At 38.1% G+C, this 19614-nt stretch overlaps 1 non-coding gene across 1 annotated transcript; it reads left to right on the top strand.

The window, feature by feature from the left end:
- Positions 1–8158: 8158 nt before the first annotated feature.
- On the top strand, positions 8159–8270 carry LOC112440958 (U6 spliceosomal RNA). The gene has a single exon (XR_003028935.1). It is a non-coding gene; the product is annotated as a U6 spliceosomal RNA (small nuclear RNA).
- Positions 8271–19614: the final 11344 nt, after the last annotated feature.

The following is a 19614-nucleotide window of genomic DNA, read 5'->3' as shown; positions in this document are numbered from 1 at the left end:
CCCGAGTAGATGGGATTATAGGCGCCCACCACCACACCCGGCTAATTTTTGGTATTTTTAGTAGAGATGGGGTTTCACCTTGTTGGCCAGGCTGGTCTCGAGCTCCTGACCTCAGGTGATCCACTCACCTTGGCCTCCCAAAGTACTGAGATTACAGGCGTGAGCCACCATGCCCAGCCATGTTGTTTTTTTAGATACAGCGTCTCACTTTGTCACCCAGGCTGGAGTCCCGTGGTGCAATCATAGCCCAGCACAATACCTTGCTAATTTTTAAATATTTTGTAGAGACAGGGCCCTACTATGTTGCCCAGACTGGTCTTGAGTGCCTGGCCTCAGGCAATCCTCCCACCTTGGCCTCCCAAGTATTGGAATTACAGGTGTGAGCCACCACACCCGGCCTATTTACTTATATGCATTTAAAAACTTACAGCATGGTTTACTGCTCCCATTCTCACCATGTGATGTGCCTGCTTCCCCTTTGCCTTCCTTCATGATTGGAGGCTTTCTGAGGCCTCCCAAGAAGCAGACACCACTATGCTTCCTATACAGCCTGCAGAACTGTGAGTCAATTAAATATCTTTTCTTATAAATTACCCAAACTCAAGTATTTCTTCACAGCAATGCAAGAATGGCCTAATACAGGGCTATTTCTCTCTGTTTTTTTTTTGAGTCAAGTTAGACTTTTAGTTCATTTAACCTAGAACTTTTATGCTAACACAGATGAAGTAAGAATTCTGTAGGTTTCTTATCTGTTTCACTTCTAGGACCACCATGATCAACTAACAAATGCCGTAGGTTTATGGAATCACAGTTTTGACTGCTGCTTTGCCTCTGCTGTTCCTTATAGTAACTATGCCCGTCTTGCCTTTGGTGGTTGAGTGCATCCACTTGGCCTCTGTCACCCTGGAATCCAGTGACTCCTATTGCACATAGTTTTCTCAATTCAGTTACCACATCTCTTATGTAAGTTCTGGCCTATATAGAAAAGCTATCACAGAGCTCTTCAAGAATGCTGGGGATCTCTGCACATGTTTTTTCTTCTTTTTTTATTTTAGAGACAGAGTCTTGCTCTGCTGCCCCAGCTGGAATGCAGTGGTGCAATCATAGCTCACTGTAATTTGGAACTCCTGGGCTCAAGCCATCCTCCCACATTAGCCTCCCAAGTAGCTGGGACTACTGGTACATGCCATCACACCCAGCTACTTTTTTTTAGAGATGGGGTCTCACTATGCTGCCCAGGCTGGTCTCAAAGTCCTGACCTCAAGCAGTCCTCCCACCTTGGCCTCCAAAAGCACTGGGATTACAGGCATGAGCCTCCACACCTGGCTACCAATTTATTTCTCACAGTCATGAAAGGTGTGTCTTTTGGACTCTTTCAGGGTGGGAGAGTAGGTCTTAGTTGACACATCTATTCTAACATTCCAGTCTCCGTAAGCCTTTTTATACTTTTTTTAATTTTTAACTTTTGTGGGTACATGGTAGGTGTATATGTTTATGGGGTACATGAGATATTTTGATTCAGGCATGCAATGTGTAATAGTCACATAAGGGTAAATGAGGTATCCACAACCTCAAGCATTTATTCTTTGTATTACAAACACTCCAGTTATACTCTTTTAGTTATTTTATCTTATTATTTTATTATTATTATTATTATTATTATTAATTATTATTTTGAGGCAGAGTTTTACTCTTGTTCCTCAGGCTGTAGTACAATGGCACGATCTCGGCTCACTGCAACCTCTGCCTCCTGGGTTCAAGTGATTCTCCGGCCTCAGCCTCCTGAGTAGTTGGGATTACAGGTGCCCACCATCATGCCTGGCTAATTTTTTTGTATTTTTAGTAGAGATAGGGTTTCACCATGTTGGCCAGGCTGGTCTTGCACTCCTGACCTCAGGAGATCAATCTGTCTCACCCTCTCAAAGTGCTGGGATTATAGGTGTGAGCCACCGTGCCTGGCCTCTTTTAGTTATTTTAAAATATACAAGTTATCATTGATTGTAGTCACCCTGTTGTGCTATCAAATACTAGATCTTATTCATTCTACCTAACTGTAGTTTTGTACCCGGTAACCATCCCTACTTCCCCTTCCCAACACTACCCTCCCAACCTCTGTAATCATCATTCTACTCTCTATCTTCGTGAATTCAATTGTTTTAAGTTTTAGTGCTCATAAGTAAGTGAGAACATGGGAAGTTTGTTTTCTGTGCCTGGTTTATTTCACTTAACATAATGACCCCCCAGACTCCAGCCATGTTGTTGCAAATGACAGAATCTCATGTTTTTGTGGCTGAACTGTACTCCATTGTGTATATGTACCACATTTTCTTTATCCATTCATCTGTTGATGGACACAGGTTACTTCCAAATCTTGCCTATTGTGAACAATGCTGCAATAAACATGGAGTGCAGATATCTCTTTAATACACTGACTTCCTTCATTTTGGGTATATCTCTAGCAGCAGGACTGCTGAATCATATGATACCTCTATTGTTAGTTTTTTGAGGAACCTCCGATTGTATTAATTTACATGCCCATCAACAGCATACAAACATTCCCTTTTCTCCACATCATCACCAGAATTTGCTGTTGCCTTTTGGATAAGTCATTTTAACTTGAGTGAGATGATATCTCATTGTGGTTTTGATGTGCACTTCTCTGATGATCAGTGCTGGTGAGTACCTTTTCATATACCTGATTGCCATTGATATGTCTTGTTTTGAGAAATGTCTATTCAGATGTATTGTTCATTTTTTATTCTGATTATTAGATTTTTTCCCATAGAGTTGCTTGAGCTCCTTATCTATTCTGGTTATTAACTGCTTATCTGATGAGTAGTTTGCAAATATTTTATCCCATTCTGTGGGTTATCTCTTCACTTTGTTGATTGTTTCCTTTGCTGTGCAGAAGCTTTTTAGCTAGATGTGATCCCATTTTTCCATGTTTGTTTTGGTCGCCTGTGCTTGTTGGTACCTAAGCTTTTGAATCCCTTCCTCTACATTTGATCAAGGCAGATCTGTCATTTCTAACTTGCTCACTGTGCCCCGTCTTTCAGCCCTTGTCCTGTGGGTTTCCTGCTTTTGTTCTTTTATCAACATTTTAGGGGTTTGGGGAGGAACAGAGATGAACATATATGCTCCATCCACCATGTTTAAAAGAGACATCTGTCTGTGCCAATTGTAGTCCCCAAAGGCAAGATATGAAGTCACTTCTGAGAAGGCTGATCTGCAGGGGTGCACAGACCAGACTTGGGGGATTCTTCTCTTTCTCTCTCTCCTTATCTCACACCCGTCATTACAAATCCTATCAGTTCTGCTTTCAGAACATGACCAGACTCTGGGCACTTTTCCTCTCCATTGCTCCCACCCTAGCCCAGGCCACCTGGATTCGTCTCTCACCAGGATTTCTGCAGTTGCCTCTGATACCACCTTCTTGCTTTGCCTTCATTGATCTATTCTCAGCACATCAACCAGAGAGATTTCTCTTAAAAATCAGATCATGTGACGGCTCAACTGAAACCCTCCAATGGCTTCAAATTTCACTCAAAAATGTATTTCAGGTCCTTACCATGAGCTATAGGGTCAACACAATCCACACCCACTACCTCCCAACACTGGCTTCCTGCTTTTCTCAGCCTCAGCCATCCCAGCCTCCTTTGTGCTTCCTACATGCACTAAGCACATGCCAACCCCAGGATCTTTGCCCTTGCTACTGTTTCCCCAGACGCTCCCATGGCCATTTCATCACTTGCTTCAGTGTTCAGCTGAAATGTCATCTTCTCAGAGAGGCCTCCCCTGCTTGTGTATCCACTTGTGGCCTTAGCACACTCATCATGGTTCTTGATTTCTAAGCACCCTCTTTTGACCTCAGCCCTACTACAACAAACAATTAGTTCTGTTTGTTGGTTTTCTCACTTCTACTTTGGACCCAGGAAGACTTCCAGGCCAGCACCTCTCAAACTGAAATGTGTATATAAACCAGAAAGACTTAGAACAGCACTTCTCACAGTATAATGTGCAAATTGCTTGGGGCTCTCATTAATTTCAGATTCTGATTCCACAGGTTGGGGACATGGCCTGCAATTCTACCTCTTTGACATGTGCCCAGGAGGTGCAGATGCTGCTGACCCTGGCTGTTACAGGCTGATTTGTGTTCCCCAATATTTATATGTTGGAGTCCGGCCACCCAGTACCTCAAAAGGTGGCTGTATTTGGAGATAGGGACTTTGAAGAAGAAGTAATTAAGTTAAAATGGGATCATTAGGATAGGCCCCGATGCAATACAATAGGTGTCCCTATACGAACAGGAAATTTAGACACAGAGTCACACATAGGGAAGACCATGTGAAGACACCTCAGAAGAAGCCAAACCTTCCAACACCTTAGGCTCAGATTTCCAGCCTCCAAAATTGTGAGAAAATTAATTTCTGTCGTTTCACTCAGACTGCGGTACTTTGTTCTGTCAAACCTAGCAAACCAATACTAATTTTGGTACTGAGAAGTGTGGTGCTGCTGTAACAAATACCTGAAAATGTGGAAGTCACTTTTGAACTGGGCAATGGGCAGAGGAAAGAAGAGTTTTGAGGCATCTGATAGAAAAGACTAGATTGCCTTGATAAGATTATTGGTAGAAATATGGACATTAAGGGGCATTCTGGTGAGAGATCATAAAGAAAAAAGGAGAGTTGGGCTGGGCACAGTGGCTCACGCCTATAATCCCAGCACTTTGGGAGGCTGAAGTGGGTGGATCACAAGGTTAGGAGTTCGGGACCAGCCTGAACAACATGGTGAAACCCCGTCTCTACTAAAAGTTTAAAAATTAGCCAGGTGTGGTGGCACGCACCTGTAGTCCCAGCTACTCAGGAGGCTAAGGCAGGAGAATCACTTGAACTCAGGAGGCAAAGGTTGCAGTGAGCCAAGTTCGCGTCACTGCACTCCAGCCTGGATGACAGAGCGAGACTCTGTCTCAAAAATAAATAAATACAATAAAATAAAATATACTTATCCCACACACACTTATCACAATAACAAGCACCCTCTGACACAGGCAAACACTGACAACACATACTCACATTCACATATACATAATTTTCAAATGACCATAAACATTCTTACCACAAACAAAATTTGTTATTGGAGTAATTGATACTCTGACCATACATACACTCAAACCACCCACACAGACTGCACTTTATCTGAGAGCCCATATTGACCATACACCCTCTAAGCACACATACACATTAACCAAACATACCAACACACAAATTACAAAATGGCCATGTGCACCCTGTGGCCACACAAAATTGCTGAACACAAACACACACATTCACACAGAAACTATGGCTGTGCATGTGTGCTTTAATTATGGTCATTCCACACTCCAGCATCAACATGGATGTCAAGAGTTGGAAGGGGGAGACATGGCACAGGGACAGAATGTGGGGGCCGGTTAGGCTACTCTTCCATCAAGCAAATCTGATACCCACAAAGCTCATTGCTACATTTACTTAAAATACAAGAAACAGGAAAGGCCAAGAGGGTATATAATAGTATTTTTAAGTGTCTTATGCAAACCCATCACCAAAAATCAAAATGTAAAAGACAGTGATATTTTAATAGGCTTTGAAGAGAATGCATTAAATACTCAGTGTAGTTCTAAACAGTGAAAGGCAAGATATTCTGGCTGGAAGAATACTCACTATTGCTATTGAAATTCTAGGCAAAATATTCATTGGTTTAAAACAGTTCAGGGTAAAATATTTCATTTTCATTGAGTAGCTTGCATTGGACAGCAATAAAGAAAGCTGGACAAAATATAGACACACACACACACACACACACATACACACATATACACATACACATAACTGAAGGACCAGAGATCTCAATCTCACGCAGACAGAGCTTGAGGGGCTACAATCCCTGACAAAAGGGAAGGAAGCACAAGAATGAAGCAACAGGTTCACATGGGCTTTTCCCCTAAGGACTTTACACATTTGCACAGTGACAGCAGAGAATCCAAGCAGGAAAAGGTAGGTTCTCTGAGTTAAGGAAAAATATACAAAAACTCAGTTTAAACAAATGACTATGACTTCTTCTAATCAGATGTAGTAAATGTATAACAACAATGAAAAATCAATTTAATAAGCACCGTATGTTTTAAAACACCAAAGGAATGTGGAGGCAAACAGGACTAGATCACATAAGATGTGAGTGAGAGAGAAAGAAAGAGAGGGAGAGAGAGATAGTGTGTGTGTGTGTGTGTGTGTGTATGCAAGTGCATGTGTGCATGTGTTAAAGGAACTGGCTGGCCCAAATGTGGAGGTTGGCAAGTCCCAAATCTACAAGGAAGTCTGGCAGGCTGGAGACCTAGAGAAGAGTTGCCATTCAAGTCTGAATGGAGTTTTCTAGCAGAATTGCCTCTTCTTCATTGGAAGTCAGTATTTTTCTTAAAGACTTCCAATGACTGGATGAGACCCACTGACATTATGAAGGGCAATCTGTATTACTCAAAGTCTACTGATGTAAATGTTAATCCTATCCAAAATATACCTTCACAGAAATATCTAGAATAGTGTTTGACCAAATATCTGAGTACCTGACTACTCAAGTTAACACATAAAATTATAGTGTTGTTCAAGTTTTCTATTTTCTTATTTCTCTTGTATCTGGTTGTTCTATCCGTTATTGAAAGAGGGATATTGAAGTCTCTTGATATTACTGTGGAACAATTTCTCCTTCTATTCTGTCAATGTTTGCTTCACAGATTTAGGAATTCCGGTGTTTGGTGTACACATGTTTGTAATTGTTATAACTTGATAAATTGACACTTTAATTAATATGTAATGTAATTTTTGTGTCTTTTAACAATTTTTGATTTAAAGTCTATTTTGTCTCATCTTAATATAGCCACCCCTGCTCTTTTTTTTTTTTTTTTGGTTACTGTTTGCACGAGATATCTTTTTGCATCCTTTCACTTTCAATGTAGGTGTGTCCTTAGATCTGAAGTGCTTCTCTTGTAGACTGAATCTATTTGGATCACATATTTTTATCCATTCTGCCAATCTGTAACTTTTGATTGGGTAGTTTAATTCATTTACATTTATTTATTATTATTATTTATTAATTTATTCTGAGACAGAGTCTTACTCTGTCACCTAGGCTGGAGTGCAGTGGCACAATCTCTTAGTTATGTACATGTCATCTCAAGAATTTTTTGTTCATTTTTACAATTTTTCTCTTTGTTGATATCCTTACTTTTAATATATCATTTTTTCTTATTTCTTTTAGTTCTATTCCCATGTTGTCATTTAGCTCTTTCAGCATATTTAAGACAAGTTTTTAAAAGTCTTTGTTTAATAAGTCTGGTGCTTGTGTTTTCTCATGTATGAAGATCCACAGAAACAACTTTCAATACTTTCAATTGTTGCTTCTAGTATTTACCTATATGTTTCCAAATAATTTGTTATCTTGCTAGATTGACTTATTTATTGTATACATTATCTATTGACACCTGTTGAGTATTTGAGGTTTAATTTCTCTTTCTTTATGCTCACGTTTACTTCCTCCTCATCTCGTTTTCAGTGTAATTCTATTATAATTGGAGTTTTAAATGGTAGTTCATGTTTACATTATCATGATTATGTAAATACTGTTTGTTGCTGAACACAGAATTCTCATGGAGGAGCTTCAGTCAATGTCCCTCTTCCCCATGGGGAGTATCTTAATGGTGTTCTCTGTATTTCCTGAATTTTTGCTTCTGTTACTCATACCTTTAAGTGCATCATTTGTTTATCCTTTGAAGTGAAGTTGTAATACCTTACCAGTTTCCTCATAATGATGAAATAAATAAAATCTGTAGATTATGTTCATTTTATATCTGTATGAGAGTCATGATTTTATCTTGTTTTGAAAATAGTTCTTTTACAGGTGCCCCTGGCTGATTAGAACATCATATCCAAAGAAATGTGGAACAGAAAAACACAAATACATTTTTAAAAGATTTTGTGTCACAGGCGTTTAAAAATTAAAAATATATATAATACAGTTTACCATTTTAACTATTTTGGGTGACATTAAGTGCATTTGTATTGTGCAACTATCACTACTGTCCATCTCCAAAAGTTTTTTATTATCTCAAAGTGAAATTCTCTACCATGTGCTCACTTCAGCAGCACATATACTAAAATTGAAATGATACAGAGAAGATTAGCATGGCCCCTGTGCAAGGATGAAATTGTCTACCTATTAAACAGTAACTCCTCATTATTTCTTCCCTAAGCCTCCAGTAACCACTGTTCTACTTTATGTCTCTACAAATCACTATCATGTTACCTATGGGTTTTTCATATATAATCTTTATTATGTTGAGGAATCTTCCTTCTTTTCCTAGTTTGTTGAATTTTTTTAATCATAAAAGGATGTTGAATTTTGTCAAATGCTTTTTCTGCATCATTTGAGATAATTATGGTTGTTTTCCCCCTTCATTCTATTAATGTGGTGTACCAATCAATTTTTGTATGTTGAACCATGCTTGCGTTACAAGAATAAACCTCACTTGGTCACAGTGTATCATATCCTACTTTTAATGTTACTAAATTCAATTTGCTAGTATTTTTGAGGATTTTTGTATTAATATTCTTAAGGTATATTGTTCTGTAGTTTTCTTTTCTTGTAGTGTCTTTGCCTAGTTTTGGTGTCAGGATAATGCTGGCCTCACAGAATAATTTAGAAAGTGTTTTTTCTGATTCAACTTTTTGGAAGTGTTTGAGAAGGATTTATAGTGGTTCTTCTTAAATATTTGGTAGAATTTACCTGTGAAGCCATCAGGTGCAGGGATTTTTTTTGTTGGGAGTTTTTGTTATTATTATTAGTTATATGTTTATTCAGATTTTCTACTTCATGGTTCAGTCTTGGTAGGTTTGTGTTTCTAAGAATTAGTCCATTTCATCTGGATCATCTAACTTCTTGGTGTACAGTTGTTCATAGTACTCACTTTAAGTCATTTTTATCTGTAGAATCTGTAGCAATGTCCTCACTTTCATTTCTGACTTCAGTAATTTGAGTCCTCTTTTTCTTGTCAGGCTAACCTAAGGTTTGTCAATTTTGTTGATCTTTTCAAAGAACCTACTTTGGATTTCATTTATTTTCTCTATTTTTTTCCTATTCCTTATTTATCTTTGCTCTAATCTTTATCATTTCCTCTTTCTGCTAGATTTGAGTTTAGTTGGTGCTTTTCTACTTCCTTAAATTGTAAAGTTAGGTTGTTGATTTGAGATTTCTCCTTATTAAATATATGTTTACAGCTATAAATTTCCCTTTTATCTCTTTTACTGCATCTCATAAGTTTCTGAATGTTGTGTTATCATTTTAATTCATCTCTAAGTTTTTTCCAATTTCCCCTGTGATTTCTTTTTTGACTCATTGGTCATTTAGAAGTGTGTTTAATTTCCACCTATTTGTAAATTTACCAGTTTTCTTCTGTTATTAATTTCTAACTTCATCTTGTTGTGGTCAGAGAAGATAATTTGTATGCTGTATATCTTTTTGTATCTATTGAGACTTGTTTTGTGGCCTAACATATGGTTTATCTTTGTGAATGTCCCATGTGCACTTGAGAAAAATATAGATTCTCTTGTTTTTTGGAGTATTCTGCATATGTCTGTTAGATCTAGTTGGTTTATTGTCTAGTTGGTATTCAAGTCCTCTATTTACTGACACCTTCTGTCTGGCTGTCCTATTCATTTATAAAAGTGGAGTATTGAAGTCTCCAACTATTATTGTAGAACCGTCTATTTCATCCTAAAAATTTTTGCTTCATATATTCTAATGGTCTGTTAGATGTATAAATGTTTATAGTTGCTATATATTTTTGGTAAGTTGACTCCTTTGTCAATATATAATGTCCTTTTTGTCTTTTGTAACAGTTTTTGAGTTAAAGTCAATATCATTTGATGTTAGTATAGGTCCTTTTTTGGTTACTATTTGCACGAAATATCTTCTTCTATCCTTTCACCTTCAACTGTTTGTGTCTTTGAATCTAATAAGTCTTCTTTTAGACAGCATATAGATGATCATGTTTTTAAAATTCATTCTGCAAATCTCTGTCTTTAGATTGGAGAGTTTAATCCATTTATATTTGAAGTAATTACTGATATGAAAGGACTTCTGCTATTTTGCTTTTTTTTCTATAGGCTTGTAGCTTTCTTGTTCCTTATTTCTTACTTTACTGCTTTCTTTTGGTTTAGTTGACTTTTTTGTAGTGAAACATTTTAATTCTCTTTATATTGCCTTTTGTGTATGTTCTATATCTATTTTCTTTGTGGAGTTGCCATGGGGATTGCATTTAACAGCCTAAAGTTATAGCACTCTAATTTGAATTTTTACCAGCTTCACTTCAATAGCATACAAAATGTCTGCTTCTATACAGCTCTGTCCCTACCTCTTTCACTTATTGGTGTCACAAATTACATCATTTTTCTGGATTTTTAAATTTTTAAAATAGACTTAGGGTGTGCAAGTGCATTTTTGTTTCATGAATATACTGATTGCATAGTGGTGGAGTCTGGGCTTTTTAGTGTAACCATCCCCTGAATAGTGCGCATTGTACCCAATAGGTAATTTCTCATCCCTCACCCCCCTCCCATCCCACCTTCTCACCTTTTGGAATCTCTAATGTCTAGTCTTCCACTCTCTATGTCCATGTGTACACATTGTTGAGCTCCCATGTATACCAAATATAACTTTAAACGTTTTTAAATTTTATGGTACCTTGTATGGTACCTTTGAATTTTCTGTTTCTTTGTATGCTTTGTGATTTTTATTGAAAACTATACATTTGAATCTATAATATGATAACTTTAGAAATCTGACTCTTCTTTCTCCAGAGGTTTGCTTTTTTTTTTTTTTTTTTTAACAAAAATTGTTGTAGGATGTCTCTGTGCTGGGAATCAGACTTAGTTATAAACTTCAGGTTTTCTCAGGTCTTTTTTTAAGCCCATGTCTTTCCCAGAGCATGTGTGGTGCCTTCCTACACTCCCCCATATATGTGGTTGCTTTGGAATGTCCTAATTCTTAAATGTCATCCAAGTCTTCCCCTGGAAGCTGCAACCCTTCAAATAGATTCCAGAGTTTCAAAATAATTACATCAGGCCAGGCACGGTGTCTCACGCCTATAATCCCAGCATTTTGGGAGGCCGATTCAGGCAGATCACCTGAGGTCAGGGGTTCGAGACCGGCCTGACCAACATGGTGAAACCCCGTCTCTACTAAAAATACAAAATTACCTGGACATAATGGTACATACCTGTAATCCCAGCTACTTGGGAAGCTGAGGCAGGAGAATTGCCTGAACTGGGAGGCAGAGGTTGCAGTGAGCCGAGGTCGTGCCAATGCACTCCAGCCTGGGCAAAAAGGGTGAAATTCTGTCTCAAAAACACACACACACACACACACACAGAAAATAATTACACCAGACAGACTCATCCAGCACAATTGTTGTTAAAGTGAAGAGAGGGATTCTTGGTGCTTCCTTTCATCCATCTACCCTAATGAAACAAACCCATGTCACAGGGTTTGAAACCTGCATATATTTTATCAGATTTAGTAATGAATACAGTTTCTCTGAAATGTTACTTTAAAATTAATCTGTCATAGAGTATATGTGGCAAGCCATTTAAGAAAAAAGGAAACTTTAGGTCTGTCAAATAGAGATCATCTGACCAAACTGACATGATAGTGTCACATAAGTTCACCTTCATTGCCAGTCCAACTTAATACAATATAGGATTGAAAATCAATTGTGTGTAGGAATATTGGTGCTGCACTCTTTTAGCTCATGTCCCAGAGGATGCTAGGGGTATTGCACTGCGCTAAAATCTTTTCTCTCTTGAACCTCATGCCTTTTATAATTTCACAAATACAATGTGTCACTCTATGCTATTAACAATAAATATTTAATGTGTATCTATCATTTTGAAAGGGAGATGCAAATAACCTGTCCAGTGTCTTGGCTCTTACTTGGGGCTCTGGTGTCTGGAAGCACTTCACCTCTCAGAATGTGATAGCCTTATTTCACTTAGAGAATATATAATCTTTTCTTTTAAAATGTATACACTTATAAACTTATAAAAGCAATATAATACAATACAAACATTTTGAAAAGTATATATATATTTTTTGAGACGGAGTCTCGCTCTGTCACCCAGGATGGAATGTGGTGGCACAATCTCTGCTCATGGCAAACTCCGCCTCCTGAGTTCAAGCGATTCTCCTGCCCCAGCCTCATGAGTAGCTGGGATTACAGGCATACGTCACCACACCCGGCTAATTTTTGTATTTTAGTAGAGATGGGGTTTTACCATGTTGGTCAAGCTGGTCTGGAACCCCTGACCTCAGCTGATCTGCCTGAATCGGTCTCCCAAAGTGTGGGATTACAGGCGGGAGCCACTGTGCCCGGCCGAAAAATAATTTTTAAATAGCCAATGATTCTTCCACTTGAGCATGATCCCCTTTTCTATTTCCATAGTTTTAACAACATAGTTGTATTCCTAATATATATTTGGTTTTATATCCTTTTTTTCACTTAACATTCTATTTTTTATTTTCCTATGAATGATGCCTGCATGCACCCATACTTTGATAATAAAGTGTTTCTTTTGCATGACATTATGTAAAGAAAGAGGCAGTTAATTTTCTCAGAATGATGAAGACATGCAAGGTCTTGGCCCAGTGTTACAAAGTATTAGAAAACTTTCGCTTCCAGACAAGGTAGGGTAACAGGAGCCTAACTTACCTGCATGAAACAACTGAAAAAGCAAGCTAAATACATGAAGCAACAGTTCTCAAAAGACACTGGACATGGGGCAACACAGGACCATAATCCCTGAAAAACAAGAGGTGAGCCTGATGATTTCCCCAGCTTCCTGCCTGGAGACATTTACCAGGCTGCAGCACAAGGATAGCTCACATAGAGCTTGATGATCTCCCTGAGCTAAGGAGACAAAGCTGCAGTTTTAGGGAAAGCAACACAGTTAGAGTTTTTGGGATAAAATAATGGAGAATAAGGGCTGCACGGAGAGAGAGAATTCCAGGGATTTGCAGGGATTCCTGTCAAGTCTTCAGCTGGGTTCTGATCAGTGCCTGCACAGAAGAAACTACTTTCAATTGAAGAAAGCACCACCCAAAAGAAGCACAGGAAACAATCCTTAGCACTCACACAGGGCTGGGAATAGTTTCTGTTCCCACCAGCCAGAGTGGAAAACTTCATAACTCATGAAGCATTGGATAAAGTGCCCAGAAGTGTATTGTCACAGTAGTGAAGGGAAATGAGCTCTTGCATCAGGGTTTCTCAACTTTACCTCTGTGGGCATTTGGTGCTGGATAATTTTTTGTTGTGAAGGCTGTCCTACATATTGTAGATGTTTTGCAGCAGCCCTGGCCTCTACCCACTAGATGCCAGTAGCAGCACCTCCACAACTTGTGACAACTAAAATGGTCTCCACACATTGCAGAAAGTCCCCTAAAGAAGGAAATCAGCTCCTGTTGAGAATCACTTCTCTAGACCAAAGGCTATTCTGCTGTTGCTTATTAAACTTAAAAGCAGGCCTCAAAACAATTAATCTGCTCCAAGTAAATTAACTGCATCCCAGAACAAAGTTCAACATATTTATTGGAATACAAAAATATTGAGCACCTCAAAGGTAAAAGTTTACAATGTCAGGGCCAGGCGCGGTGGCTCACGCCTGTAATCCCAGCACTTTGGGAGGCTGAGGAGGATGGATCTCCTTAAGTCAGGAGTTCAAGGCCAGCCTGGCCAACATGGTGAAACCCCATCTCTACTAAAAATACGAAAATTAGCCAGGCATGGTGGTGGGCATCTATAATCCCAGCTACTTGGGAAGCTGAGGCAGGAGAATTGCTTGAACCCAGGAGGCAGAGGTTGCAGTGAGCCGAGATCGGACCATTGCACTATAGCCTGGGCAATGAGAGAGACTCTGTCTCAAACAAACAAACAAACAAAATTTACAATGGCAGTCATGCAATTGGAATGGAAAGGCATGAACAAAATCAAGAAAATATGACCTATAATAAGGAGAAAGTAAATCAACAAAAAGAGATTCAGAAATAGATAGAATTAGTAGGCAAGGACAGGCCAGGCATGGTGGCTCACACTTGTAATCATAGCACTTTGGGAGGTAGAGGCAGGAGGATCACTTGTGTCCAGGAGTTCAACACTGGCTTGGGCAACATAGTAAGACCCCATCTCTACAAAAAATCAAAAATTAACCAGACATGGTGGCATGCACCTGTAGTTCCAGCTACTCAGTAGGATGAGGTAGGAAGATCACTTGAGCCTGGGAGGTCGAGGCTGCAGTGAGCCATGATTGCACCACTGCACTCCAGGCAGGACAACAGAGAGAGATCTTGTCTCAAAAAAATACAGTAAAAAGTAGGCAAGAACAATAAAAAGTTATGCATTTATACATAATATTAAATACATAATATATGACATACTTAATATGTTCAAGAAGACAGGAGAGATTGAGCATATTAAATGAAGGCATGATAGATGTAAAAACAAGAGACTTGAAAAGACTCAAATTCAAAGAGCAAGATAAAAATACAACAAAATGGAATAATAACCAATTAGACGCTGCAGAGGTAATGCACAGTGAACTTGAAGTTAGACAATAGACACTATCAAAAATGAAACACAGGCCAGGCATGGTGGCTCACGCCTGTAATCCCAGCACTTTGGGAGGCCGAGGTGGGTGGATCACCTGAGGCCAGGAGTTTGAGAACAGCCTGGCCAAAATGGTGAAACCACATCTCTACTAAAAATACAAAAATTAGCCGGGCATGGTGGCAGGTGCCTGTAATCCCAGCTACTCGAGAGGCTGAGGCAAGAGAATCGCTGAACTCAGGAGGTGGAGGTTGCAGTGAGCCGAGATCATGCCATTGCACTCCAGCCTGGGCAACAAGGGCAAAACTCTATCTCAAAAAAAAAAAAGAAAAAGGAAAAGAAAAAGAAAAAAAGAAACACGGATACAAAATACTAAAATGAACAGAACATCAGTGAGTGGTGGGACAACTTCAAGTGACCTAATATACATGTAATTGGAGTCTCTAGAGAAAGATAAGGCACAATAACTGAAAACATAATAAATAAAAACTTTTCAAATTTGATGAAAATCTAAACTCTTAGAACCAGAAAGCTCAACAAATCACAAGGACAAGAAACATGAAGAAAACTAAGCCAAGGCCCATCACAGTCAAATTGCTTGAAAAACTGATGTCAGTGACAATGGCAGCCAGAATAAATAAAGACACACTACATATGGAGGAGTGAAGATAAGGAGAACATCAGGTCTTTCTAATTTTTGTGTTTTGTTTTCATCAGAAAAACACAAGCCTGAACATAATGAAGCAATACCTTAAAGTACTGAAAGAAAAAAAAAAAAAACCTGTCATCCTAAAATTCTGTACCGAAAGAAAATAGCTTCCAAAAACGTAGACATAATAAAGACTTTTTAAGGCATACAAAAATGGAAAGACTAAATTAGCAGCAGATCTGCACTATAAAAAATGTGGTTTTCTACATTTTGAAATGAAGGAAATTGATCCCAGAAGGAAATCTGGATGCACACCAAGTCATAAAGGGCAATAGAAGTGGCCAATGTGGTAGAAGATCTATGAAAGACTTCCCTCCTTCTTTTAAAATGTTCTTTAAAAGGTACTTGATTGTTTCAAGCAAAAATAATAACAATGTGGCCAGGTGCGGTGGCTCATGCCTACAATCCCAGCACTTCAGGAGGCTGAGGTGGGCGGGTCACGAGAGGTCAGGAGGTCGAGACTGGTCTGGCCAACATGATGAAACCCCATCTCTACTAGAAATACAAAATTTAGCTGGGCGTGGTGGCAGGTGCCTGTACTCAGGAGGCTGAGGCAGGAGAATTGCTTAAACCCAGGAGGCGGACGTTGCAGTGTGCCGAGATCGTGCCACTGCACTCCAGCCTGGGTGACAGAGTGAGACTCTGTCTCAAATAATAATAACAACAACAATGCAGTATGAGGTCTACAACATGTAGGCGTAAAATATATGACAGCATTAGCCCAAAAGCTAGAGGATACGAAATGGAAATTCACTCTTGTAAGGCTCTTTTTTTATATGCAAAGTGGCATGATGCTATTTCAAAATAGATTACTATAGACTAAAGATGCATATTATAAACACTGAATCAACTTATTTTTTTAGACAGAGCCTCGCTCTGCCACCAGGCTGGATGCGTGATCGCGGCTCACTGTAACCTCCACCTCCCGAGTTTAAGTGATTCTCCTGCCTCAGCCTCCCGAGTAGCTGGGACTACAGGCGTATGCCACCACGCCCCGCTAATTTTTGTATTTTTTAGTAGAGATGGGGTTTCACCATATTGGCCAGGATGGTCTCGATCTCTTAACCTTGTGATCCGCCCGCCTCAGCCTTCCAAAGTGCTGGGATTACAGGCGTGAGCCACCATGCCGGGCCTTGAATTAACTTTTATAGAAACAAAGGAGTTGTATCTACTAAGGCAAAAAGTAGGAAAATCTAGGATCATAAAAATTGCTCAATTATTAAAAAAAAACAAGAGAAAAAAGGAAACAAATGACAGATAAACATATAGAAAACCAAGAGCCAGATGATGGATTTAAACCCAAGTAAGTCAACAATTACATTAACTCTAAATATTCTAAACATTCCAATTTTAAAAGATTATCAGACTGGAAAGTTTGCAAGACCCATCTAATTACTGCCTATAATAATAAATTTAAAAGGCACAGGTTAAAAGTAAAAGAAAGGAAAAAGACATATTATGTTAAAAAAATGAAAATAAAGCTAGAATAACTACATTAATAGATTTAGTGCAAATATTGTTACCAGGACAAAAAATGGTCATTTCATAATTATAAAGGAGTCAGTTAATCAAGAGAAAATAATAATTTCTAATTTTTCTATACCTAATAATGGAGCTACAAAATACAGGAAGCAAAAACTGATAGAACTGGAAGGAAAAATAGGCAAATATAAATTATACTCAGAGATTTCAACACACTCTCTTGACAATTGATAGAACAAGTATACAGAATATCAGTAAGATTATAGAAGATTTGAACAACAATATTAACTTAACCTGATCTAATTGACATAGAACACTCAAAAATAGCAACTACAAATTATTTTCACATGCACATGGGAAATTTACCAAGATATATTCTGGGCCATTAAAAAATCCCAAAACTATAAAATGACTTAAATTGTACAAAGTATGCTCCCAGACCATAAATGGAATTAAATTAGAAATCAATAACAAAAAATTATCTAGGAAATTTCCTCATATGTGGGAGCTAAATTACTTCTAAATAACTCACAGTTCAAGAAGAAATAAAAAGGGAGATTAGAGAGTAAGTTGAACTCAATAAAAATAAAAACAAAATATCTAGAAATCTATGAGATGAGCTAAAGCAGTATTCAGAAGGAAATTTATAGCACTAAACTGTCTTTATTAGAAAAAAAGGCAAAATCAATAATCTGTTTCTACATTACACAGCTAAAAATAAGTCAAATGCAACATAAGGAGAAGAAAAATAATAAACAGCATAAATGAATGAAAGAGAAAAAGAAATAGAACAGAGAATATCAATGAAACCAAAGCTAATTCTTTAAGCCAAACAAAATGGATAAATCTCAAGTCAGACTGGTCAGAAAAAAGGAGAGACAGAAGAAACAAATTACCAGTATCAGGAATGAGAGTGGTAACATCACGAATGATTCCACAGATATAAAAAGATAACAAGGGGATACTATTTTTTAAAAACCTTTCTGCTAACAAATGGAAATTTAGATATACAAATTATTTTAAAGACACAATCTATCAGTGCTTACTCAAGAAGAAATAGATAACCTAAATAGCTTCATATCTGTGAAGCTATTTAAGCTAAAGAAGTTTATTCTGTAGTTAAAAATGTTGAACAAAGAAAGCTCAAGACTTATGGCTTAACTAGTGAATTCTGCCAAACATTTAAGGAAGAAATAATGCTAAATCTAACAAACTGTTCCAGAAAATTGAAGATGAAGGAATATTTCCCAATTTATCCTTTAAGATAAGCATTGCCCTGAAACCAAAACCAGGCTTAAAAAAAAGAAAAGAAAAGAAAAGAAAACTGCAGGTTGATGCCTCTGTGACTATAGATGCAAAAATTCTTAACAATTTTTTTTTTTGCAAATCAAAACCAAAAATATATGACCAAGTGAGGTTTATCTCAGAAATAATATCCCAGGGTTGGTTTAATCTTTAAAAATCAATCAGTAGAATCCACCATATTAACAAACTAAAAAACACCATACAATAGTCTCAATTGGTACACAAAAAATATTTGATAAAATCCTACTTCCATTCCCAATTAAAAAAAAAAAAACTCTCAGCAACTAAAAATAGAAGTGAACTTCCTCAAGCTGATAAAGAACATGTACAGAAAACCTACTGCTACCATTAAACTTAATTGTGTTTGATTAAAGCTCTTTTCCTAAGTCCAAAAATAAAGCAAGGATATCTGCTTTACTCACTATTTTCAAAATTATGGTAAAGCTTATAGCCAGGACAATCAGGGAAGAAAAAGAAACAAAGGCATAAGGAATAAGGGAAAAAAAAGTCATTCTTTGCACAATATAATCGTCTATGTAGAACATGCAATGGAGTCTACAAAATCGCTTCTAGGCTGGGTGCAGTGGCTCACGCCTGTAATCCCAGCACTTTGGGAGCCTGAGGTGGGTGGATTGCCTGAGGTCAGGAGTTCGAGACCGGTCTGGGCAACATGGTGAAACCCCGTCCCTACTAAAAATACAAAACAATTAGCTGGGCGTGGTGGCGTGTGCCTGTAATCCCAGCTACTCGGGAGGCTGAGGCAGGGGAATTGCTTGAACCAGGGAGGTGGAGGTTGCAGTGAGCCGAAATTGCACCATTGCACTCCAGCCTGGGCCACAGAGCGAGACTCCGTCTCAAAAAAAAAAAAAAAAAAAAAAAAATCAAAAACAAAAAAAAACCTTCTAGAACAAATAGATGACTTTAACAAGTTGCAGGAAACACAATCTATATATTGTTAAAAAAACATTTCTAATAATTGCATCAAATCATGGGAAACTGAAAATTTAAAAACATCATTTACAGTAGCATCTAAGTGTATTAAAATAGGATAAGTCATTCAACAGATTTATGTTACATATGAGCATACATTTTATGTATTTATTTATTTTTATTTATTTATTTATTTTTTTGAGACAGAGTCTCACTCTGTTGCCCAGGCTAGAGTGCAGTGGCACAATATCGGCTCATTGCAACCTCTGCTCCCGGGTTCAAGTGATTCTCTTGCGTTAGCTTCCTGTGTAGCTGGGATTACAGGTGTGCGCCACCATGCCCAGCTAATTTTTGTATTTTTAGTAGAGAAGGAGTTTCAGCATGTTGGCCAGGCTAGTTTCGAACTCCTGGCCTTAGGTGATTCTCCCGCTTCATCCTCCCAAAGTGCTGGGATTACAATTGTGAGCCACTGTGCCAGGCCTGATCATACATTTTACTTATACAT

This window comes from Pan paniscus, chromosome 11 (genome assembly GCF_029289425.2).
Source record: "Pan paniscus chromosome 11, NHGRI_mPanPan1-v2.0_pri, whole genome shotgun sequence".
In the NCBI taxonomy this organism is placed as follows: domain Eukaryota; kingdom Metazoa; phylum Chordata; class Mammalia; order Primates; family Hominidae; genus Pan; species Pan paniscus.
The sequence above is the reverse complement of the archived record's forward strand: the minus strand, read 5'-3'. Positions and strand labels throughout refer to the sequence as shown.